Below are 16,769 nucleotides of genomic sequence, written 5' to 3' on the forward strand. Positions count from 1 at the left end.
TTGACTACACGGACCTTTGTCAGCAATGTCACTGCTTTTTAATATACTGTCTACTCTGGTCATAACTTTTCTTCCAAGGAGCAAGTGTCTTTTAATTTCATGACTGCAGTCACTACCTGCAGCGATTTTGGAGCCCAAGAAAATAGTTTCTCGTTGTTTCTATTGTTTCCCTATCTATTTGCCATGAAATGATGGGACTGGATGCCATGATCTTGGGTTTTTGAATGTTGAGCTTTAAGCCAGCTTTCTCGCTTTCCTCTTTCACTTTCATCAAGAAGCTCTTTAGTTCCTCTTCACTTTACGCCATAAGGGTGGTATCATCTGCATATCTGAGATTATTAATATTTCTCCCTGCAATCTTGATTCCAGCTTGTGTTTCATACAGCCTGGCATTTCACATGATGTACTCTGCGAATAAGTTAAATAAGCAGGGTGACAATATACAGTCTTGATGTACTCCTTTCCCAAATTGGGACCAGCTTGTTTTTCCATGTCCGATTCTAACTGTGGCTTCTTGACCTGAATACAGGTATCTCAGAAGGAGATAAGGTGGTATGGTTTTCCCACCTCTTTAAGAATTTTCCGGGGGGCAGTCCTAGGATGGCAGAGGAATAGAACAGGGAGACCACTTTCTCCCCCACAAATTCATGAAAAGAACATTTGAATGCTGAGTAAATTCCACAAAACAACTTCTGAATGCTGGAAGAGGACATCAGGCACCCAGAAAAGCAGCCCATTGTCTTCAAAAGGAGGTAGCAAAAAATATAAAAGATTAAAAGAGAGACAAAATAGGTAGGGACTGAGATCCGTCATGGGAAGGGAGTCTTAAAAGAGAGAGAAGTTTCCAAACACCAGGAAACACTCTCACTGGCGAGTTTGCAGCGAGCCTTGGAACCTCAGAGGGCAACATAACCTGGAGGAAAAATAAATTAATTAAGCCCACAGATTATGTGCTCAGCGGTAACTCCCACCAGAGAAGCAGTCCCCATCTGCCACTAGCAAGCAGGGGGCTGGGCACGGAGGCGTGGGCTACATTGCTTAGAGTAAGGACACGGCCTGAATGTCCCAAGGGCAATCTGAGAGAACGAACTTGAGATAGCAAACCAGATTGTGGGATAGCTATACAATCTCAAAAAACAAGAGAATAACCTCTGTTCGTTTCTAAGGCAAACCATTCAATATCACAGTAATTCAAGCCTATGCCCCAACCAGTAATGCTGAAGAAGCTGATGTTGAATGGTTCTATGAAGACTTACAAGATCTTTTAGAACTAACACCCAAAAAACGATGTCCTTTTCATTATAGGGGACCGGAATGCAAAAGTAGGAAGTCAAGAAACACCTGAGGTAACAGGCAAATTTGGCCTTCAAGTACAGAATGAAGCAGGGAAAAGGCTAATAGAGTTTTGCCAAGAGAATGCACTGGTCATAGCAAACACCCTCTTCCAACAGCACAAGAGAAGACTCTACACATGGACATCACCAGGTGGTCAACACCAAAATCAGATTGATTATATTCTTTGCAGCCAAAGATGGAGACGCTCTATACAGTCAGCAAAAACAAGACCAGGAGCTGACTGTGGCTCAGATCATGAGCTCCTTATTGCTAAACTGAGATTTAAATTGAAGAAAGTAGGGAAAACCACTAGACAATTAATGTATGACCTAAATCAAATATCTTATGATTATACAGTAAAAGTGAGAAATAGATGTAAAGGATTAGATCTGATAGAGTGCCTGATGAACTATGGTGGGAGATTTGTGACATTGCAGAGGAGACGGGGATCAAGACTATCCCCATAGAAAAGAAATGCAAAAAAGCAAAATGGCTGTCTGAGGAGGCCTTACAAATAGCTGTGAAAAGAAGAGAAGGGAAAAGCAAAGGAGAAAAGGAAAAATACAAGCATCTGAATGCAGAGTTCCAAAACATAGCAAGAAGAGATAAGAAAGCCTTCTTCAGTGATCAATGTAAAGAAATAGAGGAAAACAACAGAATGGGAAAGACTAGAGATCTCTTAAAAAAGTTAGAGACACCAACGGAATATTTCATGCAAAGATGGTCTTGATAAAGGGCAGAAATTGTATGGAGCAATGGCACCCCACTCCAGTACTTTTGCCTGGAAAATCCCATGGACGGAGGAGCTTGGTAGGCTGCAGTCCATGGGGTCACTAAGAGTCGGACATGACTGAGCAACTTCACTTTCACTTTTCACTTTCATGCATTGAAGAAGGAAATGGCAACCCACTTCAGTGTTCTTACCTCTAGAATCCCAGGGACAGGGGAGCCTCGTGGGCTGCTGTCTATGGGGTCACACAGAGTTGGACACGACTGAAGCAACTTAGCAGTAGCAGCAGCAACAGAAGCAGAAGATATTAAGAAGAGATGGCAAGAATACACAGAAGAACTGTACAAAAAAGAGCTTCGTCATGTCTGACTCCTTGCAACGCCATGAACTGTAGCCTATCAGGGTCCTCTGTTCATGGGATTCTCCAGGCAAGAATACTGGAATGGGTTGCCATTTCCTCAGACAACACAGAAATACAAAGGATCATAAGAGACTACTATATGCAATTATATGCCAATAAAATGGACAACTTGGAAGAAATGGACAAATTTTCTTAGAAAAGTACAACTTTCCAAAAATGAACCAGGAAGAAATAGAAAATCTTAACAGACCCATCACAAGCACAAAAATTGAAACTGCAATCAGAAATATCCCAACAAACAAAAGCCCAGATCCAGGCAACTTCACAGCTGAATTCTATCAAAAATTTAGAGAAGAGCTAACACTTATCCTACTCAAACTCTTCCAGAAAATTGCAGAGGAAGGTAAACTTCCAAACTCATTCTATGAGGCCACCATCACCCTAATACCAAAACCTGACAAAGATGCCACAAAAAAAGAGAAAACTACAGGCCAATATCACTGATGAACATAGGTGCAAAAATCCTTAACAAAATTCTAGCAATCAGAATCCAACAACACATTAAAAAGATCATACATCATCACCAAGTGGGCTTTATCCCAGGGATGCAAAGATTCTTCAACATTTGCAAATCAATCAATGTGATACACCACATTAACAAATTGAAAAATAAAAGCGATATGATTATCTCAATAGATGCAGAGAAAGCCTTTGACAAAATTCAACATCCGTTTATGATAAAAACTCTCCAGAAAGCAGGAATAGAAGGAACATACCTCAACATAATAAAAGCTATATATGACAAGTCCACAGCAAACATTTTCCTCAATGGTGAAAAATTGAAAGCATTTCCCCTAAAGTCAGGAACAAGACAAGGGTGCCCACTTTCACCACTACTATTCAACATAGTTTTGGAAGTTTTGGCCACAGCAATCAGAACAGAAAAAGAAATAAAAGGAATCCATATTGGAAAGAAGAAGTAAAACTCTCACTGTTTGCAGATGACATGATCCTCTACATAGGAAACCCTAAAGACTCCACCAGAAAATTACTAGAGCTAATCAATGAATATAGTAAAATTGCAGGATATAAAACCAACACACAGAAACCCCTTGCATTCCTATACACTTATGAGAAAATAGAAAGAGAAATTAAGGAAACAATTCCATTCACCATTGCAATGAAAAGAATAAAATACTTAGGAATATATCTACCTAAAGAAACTAAAGACCTATATATAGAAAACTATAAACCACTGGTGAAAGAAATCAAAGAGGACACTAATAGATGGAGAAATATACCATGTTCATGGATCAGCAGAATCAATATAGTGAAAATGAGTTAGCTATTTTATTGGCATCAAATTGCTGATAGTAATCTCTTATGATCCTTTGTATTTCTGTGTTGTCTGTTGTGTTCTCTCCATTTTCACTTCTAATTTTATTGATTTGATTTTTCTCCCTTTGTTTCTTGATGAGTGTGGCTAATGGTTTGTCAATTTTATCCTCTCAAAGATTCAGCTTTTGGCTTTGTTGATTTTTGCTATGGTCTCTTTTGTTTCTTTTGCATTTATTTCTGCCCAAATTTTTAAGATTTCTTTCCTTCTACTAACACTGGGGTTCTTCATTTCTTCTTTTTTTAGTTGATTTAGATCTAGAGTTAGGTTATTTATTTGACTTTTTTCTTGTTTCTTGAGGTATGCCTGTATTGCTATGAACCTTCCCCTTAGCACTGCTTTACAGTGTCCCACAGGTTTAGGTTTGCTATTTTTCATTTTCATTTGTTTCTATGCATATTTTGATTTTTTTTTTATTTCTTCTGTGGTTTATTGGTTATTCAGCAGAGTGTTGTTCAGCCTCCATATGTTGGAATTTTTAACAGTTTTTCTCCTGTAATTGAGATCTAATCTTACTGCATTGTGGCCAGAAAAGATGCTTGGAATGATTTCAATTCTTTTGAATTTACCAAGGCTATATTTATGGCCCAGGATGTGATCTATCCTGGAAAAGGTTTTGTGTGTGCTTGAGAAAAAGGTGAAATTCATTTTTTGGGGGGTGAAATGTCCTATAGATATCAATTAGGTCTAACTGGTCTATTGTATCATTTAAAGTTTGTGTTTCATTGTTAATTTTCTGTTTAGTTGATCTATCCATAGGTGTGAGTGGGGTATTAAAGTCTCCCACTATTGATGTGTTATTGTTAATTTCCCCTTTCATACTTGTTAGCATTTGTCTTACATATTGTGGTGCTCCTATGTTGGGTGTGTATATATTTATAATTGTTATATCTTCTTCTTGGATTGATCCTTTGATCATTATATAGTGTGCTTCTTTGTCTCTTTTCATAGCCTTTGTTTTAAAGTCTATTTTATCTGATATGAGTATTGCTACTCCTGCTTATTTTTGGTCTCTATTTGTGTGGAATATCTTTTTCCAGCCCTTCACTTTCAGTCTGTATGTGTCCCTTTTTTCTAGGTGGGTCTCTAGTAGACAACATATATAGGGGTCTTGTTTTTGTATCCATTCAGGCAGTCTTTGTCTTTTGGTTGAGGCGTTCAACCCATTTACATTTAAGATAATTATTGATAAGTATGATCCCGTTGCCATTTACTTTATTGTTTTGGGTTCAAGTTTAAACACGCTTTCTGTGTTTCCTGTCTAGAGAAGATCCTTTAGCATTTGTTGGAGAGCTGGTTTGGTGATGCTGAATTCTCTCAGCTTTTGCTTGTCTGTAAAGCTTTTGATTTCTCCTTCATATTTGAATGAGATCCTTGCTGGGTACAATAATCTGGGCTGTTGTTTATTTATTTATTTTTTTCCATCACTTTAAGTATGTCCTGCCATTCCCTCCTGGCATGAAGAGTTTCTATTGAAAGTTGCTGCCTTTAATATTTGTTCTTTGTGTTTGATCTTTGTTATTTTGATTAATATTTGTCTTGGGGTGTTTCACCTTGGGTTTATCCTGTTTGGGACTCTCTGGGTTTCTTGGACTTGGGTGATGATTTCCTTCCCCATTTTAGGGAAGTTTTCAACTATTATCTCCTCAAGTATTTTCTCATGGTCTTTCTTTTTGTCTTCTTCTTCCGGAACTCCTATGATTCGAATGTTAGAGTGTTTAACATTGTCCCAGAGGTCTCCGAGATTGTCCTCATTTCTTTTAATTTGTTTTTCTTTTTTCATCTCTGATTGATTTATTTCTACCATTCTATCCTCTACCTCACTTATCCTATCTTCTGCCTCTGTTATTCTACTGTTGTTTTCCTCCAGAGTGTTTTTGATCTCATTTATTGCATTATTCATTATATATTGACCCTTTTTTATTTCTTCTAGGTCCTTGTTAAACCTTTCTTGCATCTTCTCAATCCTTGTCTCCAGGCTATTATCTGTAGCTCTATTTTGTTTTCAAGATTTTGGATCATTTTCACTATTATTATTTGGAATTCTTTATCAGGTAGATTCTCTATCTCCTCTCTTTTATTTGGTTTGGTGGGCATTTATCCTGTTCCTTTACCTGCTGGGTATTCCTCTGCCTCTTCATCTTGGTTATATTGCTGTGTTTGGGGTGTCCTTTCTGTATTCTGGCAGTTTGTGGAGTTCTCTTTATTGTGGAGTTTCCTCACTGTGGGTTGGGTTGAACAGGTGGCTTGTCAAGGTTTCCTGGTTAGGGAAGTTTGTGCCGAAGTTCTGGTGGGTGGAACTGGATTTCTTCTCTCTGGAGTGCAATGAAGTGTCCAGTAATGAGTTATGAGATGTCAATGGGTTTGGAGTGACTTTGGGCAGCCTGTATATTGAAGCTCAGGGCTTCCTCTGTTGCTGGAGAATTTATGTGGTATGTCTTGCTTTGGAACTTGTTGGCCCTTGGGTGGTGCTTGGTTTCAGTGTAGGTATGAAGGTGTTTGATGAGCTCCTATCAATTAATGTTCCATGGAGTCAGGAGTTCTCCGGTGTTCTCAGGATTTGGAGTTAAGCCTCCTGCCTCTGGTTTTCAGTCTTATTCTTACAGTAGCCTCAAGACTTCTCCATCTATGCATTGCTGATGATAAAACATATACTTTAACAAAGTAGACTTTGTTGCTAACCAAGACTTCTTGGGATTCTGGATGGTAAACATCTGCCTGAGAAGGTGTGCCAGTTGTACACCCAGAAAATGGAGCAGCAGGGATAGGGGAGGTGATAAGTTGCAGTGACCTATCTACTAGGTCACTAGTAGATAACATCTATAGGTTAAAGATGAATAGTTCTCCACAGTGAGGGACACCCAGAGAGGTTCACAGAGTTACATGAAGAAGAGAAGAGAGAGGAGGGAGATAGAGGTGACCAGGATGAGACAAGAGGGAATCAAAAGGGGAGAGAGCAAGCTAGCCAGTAATCACTTCCTTATGTGCGCTCCACAGTCTGGACCACTCAGAGATGTTCACAGAGTTAGTTATACAGAGAAGAGAAGAGGGAGGAAGGAGACAGAGGTGTTCAGGAAGATAAATGGGGGAATCAAAAGGAGAGAGACAGATCCAGCCAGTAATCAGTTCCTTAAGTGTTCTCCATAGTCTGGAACACACAAAGAGATTCACAGAGTTGGGTAGAGAAGAGAAGGGGGAGGGAGAAGATAGAGGCGACCTGGTGGAGAAAAAGGAGAGTCCAAAGAGGGAGAGAGCAGTCAAGCCAGTAATTTCGCTCCAAAGTAAAAATGGGTACTGAAGATTGGGTTCTTAAAGATACAAAATTGATAACAAATACCAAAAAGCAAAGATTAAAAATCTAGAGTAGAGTTTGCAGTCTCAAAAATACAATATTAAAGAAAAAAAGGTCACAAAAATTATAATATATATATATATATATATATATATATATATATATGAAGTTTGCTTTAAAAAATAGGGTCTCTCTCTCTCTCTCTCTCTCTTTTTTTTTTTTTTTGCAAAGTAATAGGAGATTATGAGAATGAGAATTAAAGGAGTAATAGAGGACTTAAAAAATTTTTTTTTTTAAATTAAAGTATGATAATAGTAAAAATATATCTAGGACTTTCTCTGGTGTTGTGGACAGTGTGGGGTCAGTTCATTTTCAGATAGTTCTTTGATCCGGCTTATAATTCTCAAGATCTATAGACCCCTTCTTATATAGTTGGTGCTAACTATAGGGTTTTAATCTATTGCACCTGTCACTTCCAACGCGGTTCCCTGTTTTAGCTTCTTCTGTTTGCTGGTCTCTTCCGTGTCTAATTTCCACCCTGCCACAAGGGGGCGGTGGTGGATACTTTTTAGGCTCACTTGATCAGTCGTGCTGTGGGGAGGGAGGGACGCTGCCAACAAATAACACTGGCGTGTGCTCACAGTGTCTTGGCACACTGGGTTTGCCCCCGCTTATGGCGTGTGTGCTTTCCCTGTCTACACTGCTTAGACTCTAGGTTGCTCTGCAGGGAACTGTCTGAGGCCAGCCCTGGGTTGTATGCACTTCCCATGTCTAAGCTGCTTAGGTTCAGGTATTCGGGTACTCCTCAGAGGTGCAGACTTGGTTGGCCCTGCGTTTTGTGCCCTTCCAGGTCCAAGCAGCTCAGGTGACCAGGTCCTTGGTGAGCATGGTCATTGCGACTTATCACCTCCCCCATCCCTGCTGCTCCATTTTCTGGGTGTACAACTGGCACACCTTCTCAGGCAGATGTTTACCACCCAGAATCCCAAGAAGTCTTGGATAGCAACAAAGTCTACTTGCAGTTTGGTAGATGATGCCTTTCTGGGGCCGTGATTGCCCCCTTCCGGCTCTGGCTGCATTCGCCTACCTGTCTCTGGAGGGGGATGGGCCAGTCCACAGCCAGCTAGCTCTGCTCAGTCGTTTGTTCTGTGAGCGGGCCTGGAGGTGTCTTATGTTAGGGCTTTTTGCGGAGTAGCTATCCCACAGTCTGATTTGCTATCTCAAGTTAGTTCCCTCAGATTGTCCTTGGGGAATTCTGGCCCAGTCCTTACTCTAAGCAATGCAGCCCTCACTTCCCTGCCTAGCCCCTGCTTGCTAGTAGCGGATGTGGGCATCTGCACTGCTCTCCGCTGGGAGTTACTGTTGGGCATGTAATCTGTGGGTTTTAATTATTTAATTATTTTTCCTCTGGGCTATGTTCTCCTTTGTGGTTCCAAGGCTTGCCATAGACTTGCCAGTGAGAGTGTTTCCTGGTGTTTGGAAACCTCTCTTTTGTAAGACTCCCTTCCCAGGACAGATCTCCATCCCTACATCTTTTGTCTTTCTTTTTATCTTTTATATTTTTCCTACCTCCTTTTGAAAACAATGGGCTACTTTTCTGGATGCCTGATGTCCTCTGCCAGCATTCAGAAGTTGTTTTGTGGAATTTACTCAGCGTTCAAATGTTCTTTTGATGAATTTGTGGGGGATAAAATAGTCTCCCTGTCCTATTCCTCCACCGTCTTCTGTAGTTTTCTTTTTTTGTGGCATCTTTGTCTGGTTGAAATTAGGGTGATGTTGGCCTTATAGAAGGAGTTTTGAAGTTTACCTTCCTCTGGAATTTTCTGGAAAACTTTGAGTAGAATAGGTGTTAGCTCTTTGCTAAATTTTTGGTAGAATTTACCTGTGAAGCCATGTGGCCCTGGGTTTATGTTTGTCGGAAGATTTTTTTACTACCATTTCGATTTCTGTGCTTGTGATGGGTCTGTTAAGATGTTCTATTTCTTCCTGGTTCCGTTTTTTTTTTTTTTTTTTTTTATATGGAACGCTTGACAAATTTGCGTGTCATCCTTGCGCAGGGGCCATGCTAATCTTCTCTGTATCATTCCAATTTTAGTATATGTGCTGCCGAAGCGAGCACCCTGGTTCAGTTTTGAACCAGGAAGCTTATACTTTTCTAAGAAATTCTCCATTTTTCCAAGTTGTCCATTTTATTGGCATATAATTGCTGTTATAGTTTTCTAAGAATTTGTCCATGTCTTCCAAGTTGTCCATTTCTTCCAGGTTGTCAATTTTATTGGCATATGATTGCTCATAGTAGTCTTTTATGATCTTTTGTATTTCTGTGTTGTCTATTGTGATTTCTCATTCTCATTTCTAATTTTATTGATTTGACTCCTCTCCTTTTTTTTTTTTTTTCCTTGATGAATCTGGCTAACAGTTTGACTGTTTATCTTCTCAAAGAACCAGTTTTTAGTTTTGTTGATCTTTGCTTTGTTTCCTCCTCTTTTTTTTTTTTTTTTCATTTATTTCTGCTCTGGTGTTAATGATTACTTGCCTTCTACTAACTTTGGAGTTCTTTTGTTCTTCTTTTTCTAGTTGCTGTAGGTGTAAACTTAGGTTGTTTATTTGATGTTTCTCTTGTTTCCTGAGGTAGGCTTGTATTGCTATGAAGCTCATTCTTTGCCCTGCTTTTACTGAATCCCATATGTTTGGGGTTTTTGTGTTTTCATTTCCATTTGTTTCTATCCCTTGAGGCTCAGACAGTATATTTACCATCTGCCTGCAATATGAGAGACCTGGGTTCAATCCCTGAGTTGGGCAGATCCCCTGGAGAAGGGAATGGCAACACACTTCAGTATTCTGGCCTGAAGAATTCCATGGACAGAGGAGCCTGGCAGGCCCCAGTCCTTGAGGGTCACAAAGAGTCAGACATGACTGAGAATCTTTCACTCGCTCACTCACTCACACATATTTTGATTTCCTTTTTGATTTCTTCCGTGTGTTGTTTAGCCTCCATATGCTTGAGTTTTTAATAGCTATTTTCCCCTGTAGTTGAAAACATGCTTGAATTGATGTTGATTTTTAAAAATTTACCAAGTCTATATCTGTGGCCCAGGATGTGATCTATCCTGGAGAATGTTCCATGAGCACTTGAGAAATAGGTGAAATTTATTGTTTGGGGGGTGAAATGTCCTATAGATATCAATTAGGTCTAACTGGTCCATTGTATCATTTAAAGCTGTGTTTCCTTGCTAATTTTCTGTTTGGTAGATCTGTCCATAGGTGTGAGTGAGATATTAAAGTCCCCCACTATTATTGTGTGTTAGTGTTAATTTTCCTTTTCACACCTGTTAGCATTTGCCTTATGTATTGAGGTGCTCTTATGTTGGATACATATATATTTATAATTGTTATATCTTCTTCTTGACTTGATCCTATGATCATTATGTAGTGTTCTTCTTTGTCTCTTACCATGGTCTTTATTTCAAAGTCTATTTTATCTGATATGAGTATTGCTACTCCTGCTCTCTTTTGGTCTTCATTTGCATGAAATATGTTTTTCCAGCCCCTCACTTTCAGTCTGTATGTGTCCCTAAGGTTTCAGGTGGGTCTCTTGTAGACAGCATATATAGGGGTCTTATTTTTGTATCCATTTGGCCAGTCTTTGTCTTTTGGTTGGGGCATTTAACCCATTTAAATTTAAGGCAATTATTCATAAGTATGATCCCATTACCATTTACTTTTTCATTTTTGGTTTATTTTATAAACCTTTTCTGTGTTTCCTGTCTAGAGAAAATACTTTAGCATTCGTTGAGGAGCTGGTTTGGTGGTGCTGAATTCTCTCAGCTTTTGCTTGTCTATAAAGCTTTTGATTTCTCCCTCATGTGAATGAGATCCTTGCTGGGTAGAGTAATCTTGGTTGTAGTTTTTTTCTCTTCCATCACTTTATTCATGTCCTGCCATTCCCTTCAGGACTGAAGAGTTTTTATTGAAAGATCAGCTTTTATCTTTATAGGAATCCCATTGTACTTATTTATTGCTTTTCCCTTGCTGCTCTTAATATTTTCTCTTTGTGTTTAATTTTTTTAAGTTTGATTAATATGTGCCTTGGGTTGTTTCACCTTGGATTTATCCTATTCAGGATTCTCTGTGATTCTTGCACTTAGGTGGCTATTTCTTTTCCCATTTTAGGGAAGTTTTTAACTATTACCTCTTACACTATTTTCTCATGCCTTTTCTTTTTGTCTGCTTCTTCTATGACACCTATGATTCAAATGTCAGAGTGTTCAACATTGTCCCAGAGATCTCTGAAGTTGTCCCCATTTCTTTTAATTCTTTTTATGTTTTTCCTCTCTGCTTCATTTATTTCCATCATTCTATCTTCCACCTCATTTATCCTCTCTTCTGCCTCAGTTATTCTACTGTTGGTTCCCTCCAAAGTGCTTTTAATTGGTTATTACATTGTTCATTCTCTTTATTTCTTCTATGTCCTTGTTAAACATTTCTTACATTTTCTCAATCCTTATCTCTAGTCTATTTATCTGTAACTCCATTTGTTTTCAAGATTTTAGATAATTTTTTTAAATTTTATTTTATTTTTAAACTTTACATAATTGTATTTGTTTTGCCAAATATCAAAATGAATCCATCACAGGTATACATGTGCTCCCCATCCTGAACCCTCCTCCCTCCTCCCTCCCCATACCATCCCTCTGGGTCGTCCCAGTGCACTAGCCCCAAGCATCCAGTATTGTGCATTGAACCTGGACTGGCATCTCATTTCATACATGATATTTTACATGTTTTAATGCCATTCTCCCAAATCTTCCCACCTTCTCCCTCTCCCACAGAGTCCATAAGACTGTTCCATACATCAGTGTCTCTTTTGCTGTCTCATACACTGGGTTATTGTTATCATCTTTCTAAATTCCATATATATGCGTTAGTATACTGTATTGGCGTTTTTCCTTCTGGCTTACTTCACTCTGTATAACAGGCTCCAGTTTCATCCACCTCATTAGAACTGATTCAAATGTATTCTTTTTAGTGGCTGAGTAATACTCCATTGTGTATATGTACCACAGCTTTCTTATCCATTCATCTGCTGATGGACATCTAGGAGGTACCATTTCACACCAGTCAGAATGGCTGTGATCCAAAAGTCTACAAATAATAAATGTTGGAGATGGTGTGGAGAAAAGGGAACCCTCTTACACTGTTGGTGGGAATGCAAACTAGTACAGCCACTATGGAGATCAGTGTGGAGATTCCTTAAAAAACTGGAAATAGAACTGCCTTATGATCCAGCAATCCCACTGCTGGGCATACACACTGAGGAAACCAGAAGGGAAAGAGACAAGTGTACCCCAATGTTCATCGCAGCACTGTTTATAATAGCCAGGACATGGAAGCAACCTAGATAATTTTTACTATCATTATTCTGAATTATTTTCCAGGTAGACTCCCTATTTCCTCCTCTGTTGTTTGGTTTGGAGGGTTTTTTTCATGTTTTTTAACCTGCTGAATATTTCTCTTCCTTTTCATTTTGTTTAGATTGCTGTGTTTGTGGTGTGTTTTCTGCAGGCTGGAAGTTCGGGCTTACTCTTAATTGTGGAGTCTGTTCCCTGTGGATGGAGTTGGACTAGTGAACTTGTCAAGATTTCCTGGTTGGGGGAGCTTTCATCTGTATTCTGGTGGGTGGACCTGTATCTCTTCTCTCTGAAGTGCAGTGAAGTGTCCAGTAGTGAGTTCTGGGGTGTCTATAGGTTTGGCACAGCTTTGGGCAGCCTGTCTTTTAATGTTCAAAGTTGTGTTCCTGTTTTGCTGGAGAATTAGCATGGCGTGTCTTCCACTGGAACTTATTGGCTCTTGAGTGGAGCCTGGTTTCAATGCTGGTATGGAGACTCTTGGGTGTACGCTTGTCTATTAATGTTCCCTTGAGCTAGGATTTCCCTGATCTTCTAAAGTTCTGGAGTTAAGCCTCCTGTCTCTGGCTTTTGGTACTTTCCTTACAGTAGCCTCAAGACTTCTCCATCCATATAGCACAGAATATAAAAACACTAGGTTAATTGTGAAAGAATTCTCCACAGCTAGCAGCACCCAGAGAGATTCACAGCGTTATATTTAGAAGAGAAGAGGGAGGAAAGAGATAGAGGTGACCTGGAAGAGAAAAGGGAAAGTCAAAAGGTCAGAGTAATCAAGCCAGTAACCAAATCCCTAAGTGAAAATGGATACTGAATATTAGATTCTTAAAGGCACAAAATTTATAACAAATACCAAAAAGCAAAGATTAAAAATCTATAATAGATGTTAAAATCTCAAAAATGCAATATAAAAAATACAAAACAAAATCGATCACAAAAATAAAAAAATATGTATATGGAATTGTTTTTAATAGTATTTTTGAAAGGTAGGTTATAAAAATGAAAGTTAATGGAGGAATAAAGAACTCATTAAAATTAAAAAGTAATAATAGTAAAAATATATCTGGAAATTTCTTTAGATCTGTTGTGCCCAGTGTGGGGTCAGTTCAGTGACACACAGTCCCTTATTCGTGTTACTACTTGTTCTCAAGGTCTATGGTTGCCCCTCAAATGCACAATCTCAGCATTAACTGAAGGATTTTAATCTCTTGTACCTGTCACTTCCAGAGCAGTTCCCCCATCTTTGTTTATTTTGGCTTCCTCTGTTTTCAGGTCTCTTCAGTGTCTAATTTCCACCCGGACACAATGGGGCAAATGTGGCCATTCATTTAAGATCACTCATTCAGTTGTGCTGTGGGGGAGAGACACTACAAACAAATATCACTGGCATGTGTGAGGAATGCTCACCATGCATGGGCCACACTGGGTTTACCACAGACCAAGGTGGCATGTACTTCCCAGGTCCACACTTCTCAGGCTCCAGGGTGCTCTGAAAGTACACAGTGTCATGTGGACCCTGAATTTCATGCACTCTCCAGGTCTGTGCTGCTCAGGTTCTCAGGTGCTTGGTAAGGGCGCAAACCCTGAAGGGCTGTGTGTTTTGTGCCCTTCACAGGTCCAAGCACCTCAGGCAACCAGGTGCTAGGTGAGTATTATCCCAGGTAAAGCTTGCATTTTATGATCTCCCTGGTCCCAACTGCTTGGTTTCCCAGGTGTGCCATGTGTCTCCTCTAGGGAGCTGATCTCAGGCTGTGACACTCCTGGCAATGTGAACCGTCCAGGATCCCAGAGGGACATGGTTAGCAACTGGGAACCTGCTGACAATTTAGTGGTAGATGTAGTCTCTGGGGATGAGATTGCAGCAGCCCCTTGCCTTGTGGCTCTGGCTGTTGAACACCTGCCTCTCTGCCATTGAGGAGGGAGGGTCCTATATGGCAGTGGGCTTATACTCCTTTGGTATCACTCAATCCTTTGTTCCATTTGCAGCAGAAGTTTTGTTTGTTTGTTTGGTCTTTCTGGCATCCCATGGTTTGGATTGCTATCTCACATTAGCTCCCTCAGATTGTCCTCAGGGCATTCAATCCAAGTTCTTACTCTAAGGGCCAATGACACAGCCCATGCCTCCCTGCCCAGCTCCCACTCACTGCTGGCAGACACGAGCATCTGTGACACTTCTCTGCTAGTAGTTGCAGTTAGGAACATAGTCTTTGGTGTTTTTTTCTTTCTTTCTCCCAGTTATGTTGCCCTCTGAGATTTCAAAGCTCCCCAGAGACACGCCTATGACAGGGTTTCCTACTGTGTGGGAACTTCTCCTCCTTCACAACTCCCTATTCAGGACGGGTCTCCATACCTAAATTTGTCTCTGTTTTCATATATAATATTTTGCCCTACCTCCTTTCAAAGGGATTGGGTTGCCTTTCTGGTGTCCTCTAGCAGTGCTCAGAAGTTGTTTTGTGGGTGTTGCTCAGCATTCAAATGATCTTTTGATGAATTTGTGGGGGAGAAAGTGGTCTCCCAGTCCTAATCCTCTGCCTTTTATAAATCCAGATTGAACATCTGGAAGTTCTTAAATCACATACTATTGAAGTCTATCTTGGAGAATTCTGAGCATTACTCAGCTAACATATGAGATAAGTGCAACTGAACAGTTGTTTGAACATTCTCTGGCATTGCCTTTCTTTGGGATTGGAACAAAAACTGACCTTTTCCAGTCCTGTGGCCACTGCTGAGTTTTCCATATTTTCTGGCATATTGAGTGCAGCACTTTCACAGCATTATCTTTTAGGACTTGAAGTAGCTCAGCTGGAATTCCATCACCTCTACTAGCTTTGCTAATAGTGATGCTTCCTAAGGCCCACTTGACTTCACATTCCAAGATGTCTGGCTTTAGGTGAGTGATCACATCATCATGGTTATTTGGGTCATTAAGATCTTTTGTGTATAGTTCTTCCATGTATTCTTGTCATCTCTTCTTAATATCTTCTGCTTATATTAGGTTCATACCATTATGTCCTTTATTGTGCCCATCTTTGAAAGAAACGTTCCCTTGGTATCTCTAATTTTCTTGAAGAGATCTTTAGTCTTTCCCATTCTATTGTTTTTCTATATTTCTTTGCACTGATCACTGAGGAAGGCTTTCTTAACTCTGCTTGCTATTCTTTGGAACTCTGCATACAGATGGATTTATCTTTCCTTTTTCCTTTGTCTTTAATGTCTCTTCTTTTCTCAGCTATATGTAAGGCCTCCTCAGACAACCATTTTCCATTTTTGCATTTCTTTTTCTTGGGAGTGGTTTTTATCACCACTTCCTGTGCAATGTCATGAACTTCCATCCACAATTCTTCAGGCACTTTGTCTATCACATCTAGTTCCTTGAATATATTTGTCATTTCCACTGTATAATCATTAAGGGGTTTGATTTAGGTTGTACCTGAATGGTCTAGTGGTTTTCCCTACTTTCTTCAATTTAAGTCTGGATTTGTCAATAAGGAGTTCATGATCTGAGCCACAGTCAGATCCTAGTCTTATTTTTACTGACTGTATAAAGCTTCTCCATTTTTGACTGCAAAGAATATAATCAATCTGATTTCAGTATTGATCATCTGGTGACGTCCATGTGTACAGTCATGTCTTCTGTTATTGGAAGAGGGTGTTTGCTATAACCAGTGCATTGTCTTGGCAACACTCTGTTAGCCTTTGACCTGCTTCATTTTGTACTCCTAGCCAAATTTGCCTGTTACTCCAGATATCTATTGATCTTTGCATTCCAGTCCCCTATGATGAAGAGGACATCATTTTTTTTTTTTTATGTTAGTTGTAGAAGGTCTTGTAGGTCATCACAGAATCATTCAACTTCAGCTTCTTTAGCATTAGTAGTTGGGACATAGCCCTGGATTACTGTGTTATTGAATGGTTTGCTTTGAAATGAACAGAAATAATTCTGGCATCTTTCAGACTGCAATCTAGTGCTGCATTTTGGACTCTTGTTGACTATGAGTGCTAGTCCATTTATTCTAAGGGATTCTTAGTCACAGTAGTAGATACAATGGTCATTTGAATTAAATTCCCCTATTTCAGTCCATTTTAGATCGCTGATTCCTAAAATGTTGATGTTCACTCTTGTCATCTCCTGTTTGACGATTTCCAATTTGCCTTGATTCATGGACCTAACATTCCAGGCTCCTATGTAATATTGTTCTTTCAGCATTGGACTTTACTTCCATCACCAGTCACATTCACACGGATCACAG

General features: G+C 39.6%; 1 non-coding gene across 1 annotated transcript; it reads right to left on the reverse strand.

Moving 5' to 3' along the window:
- Nucleotides 1-9,126: 9,126 nt before the first annotated feature.
- Nucleotides 9,127-9,233, reverse strand: LOC112442761 (U6 spliceosomal RNA). The gene has a single exon (XR_003031057.1). It is a non-coding gene; the product is annotated as a U6 spliceosomal RNA (small nuclear RNA).
- Between the last annotated feature and the right edge of the window lie 7,536 nt (nt 9,234-16,769).

The sequence above is a fragment of the Bos taurus genome, chromosome 19 (assembly GCF_002263795.3).
Source record: "Bos taurus isolate L1 Dominette 01449 registration number 42190680 breed Hereford chromosome 19, ARS-UCD2.0, whole genome shotgun sequence".
NCBI lineage: Eukaryota > Metazoa > Chordata > Mammalia > Artiodactyla > Bovidae > Bos > Bos taurus.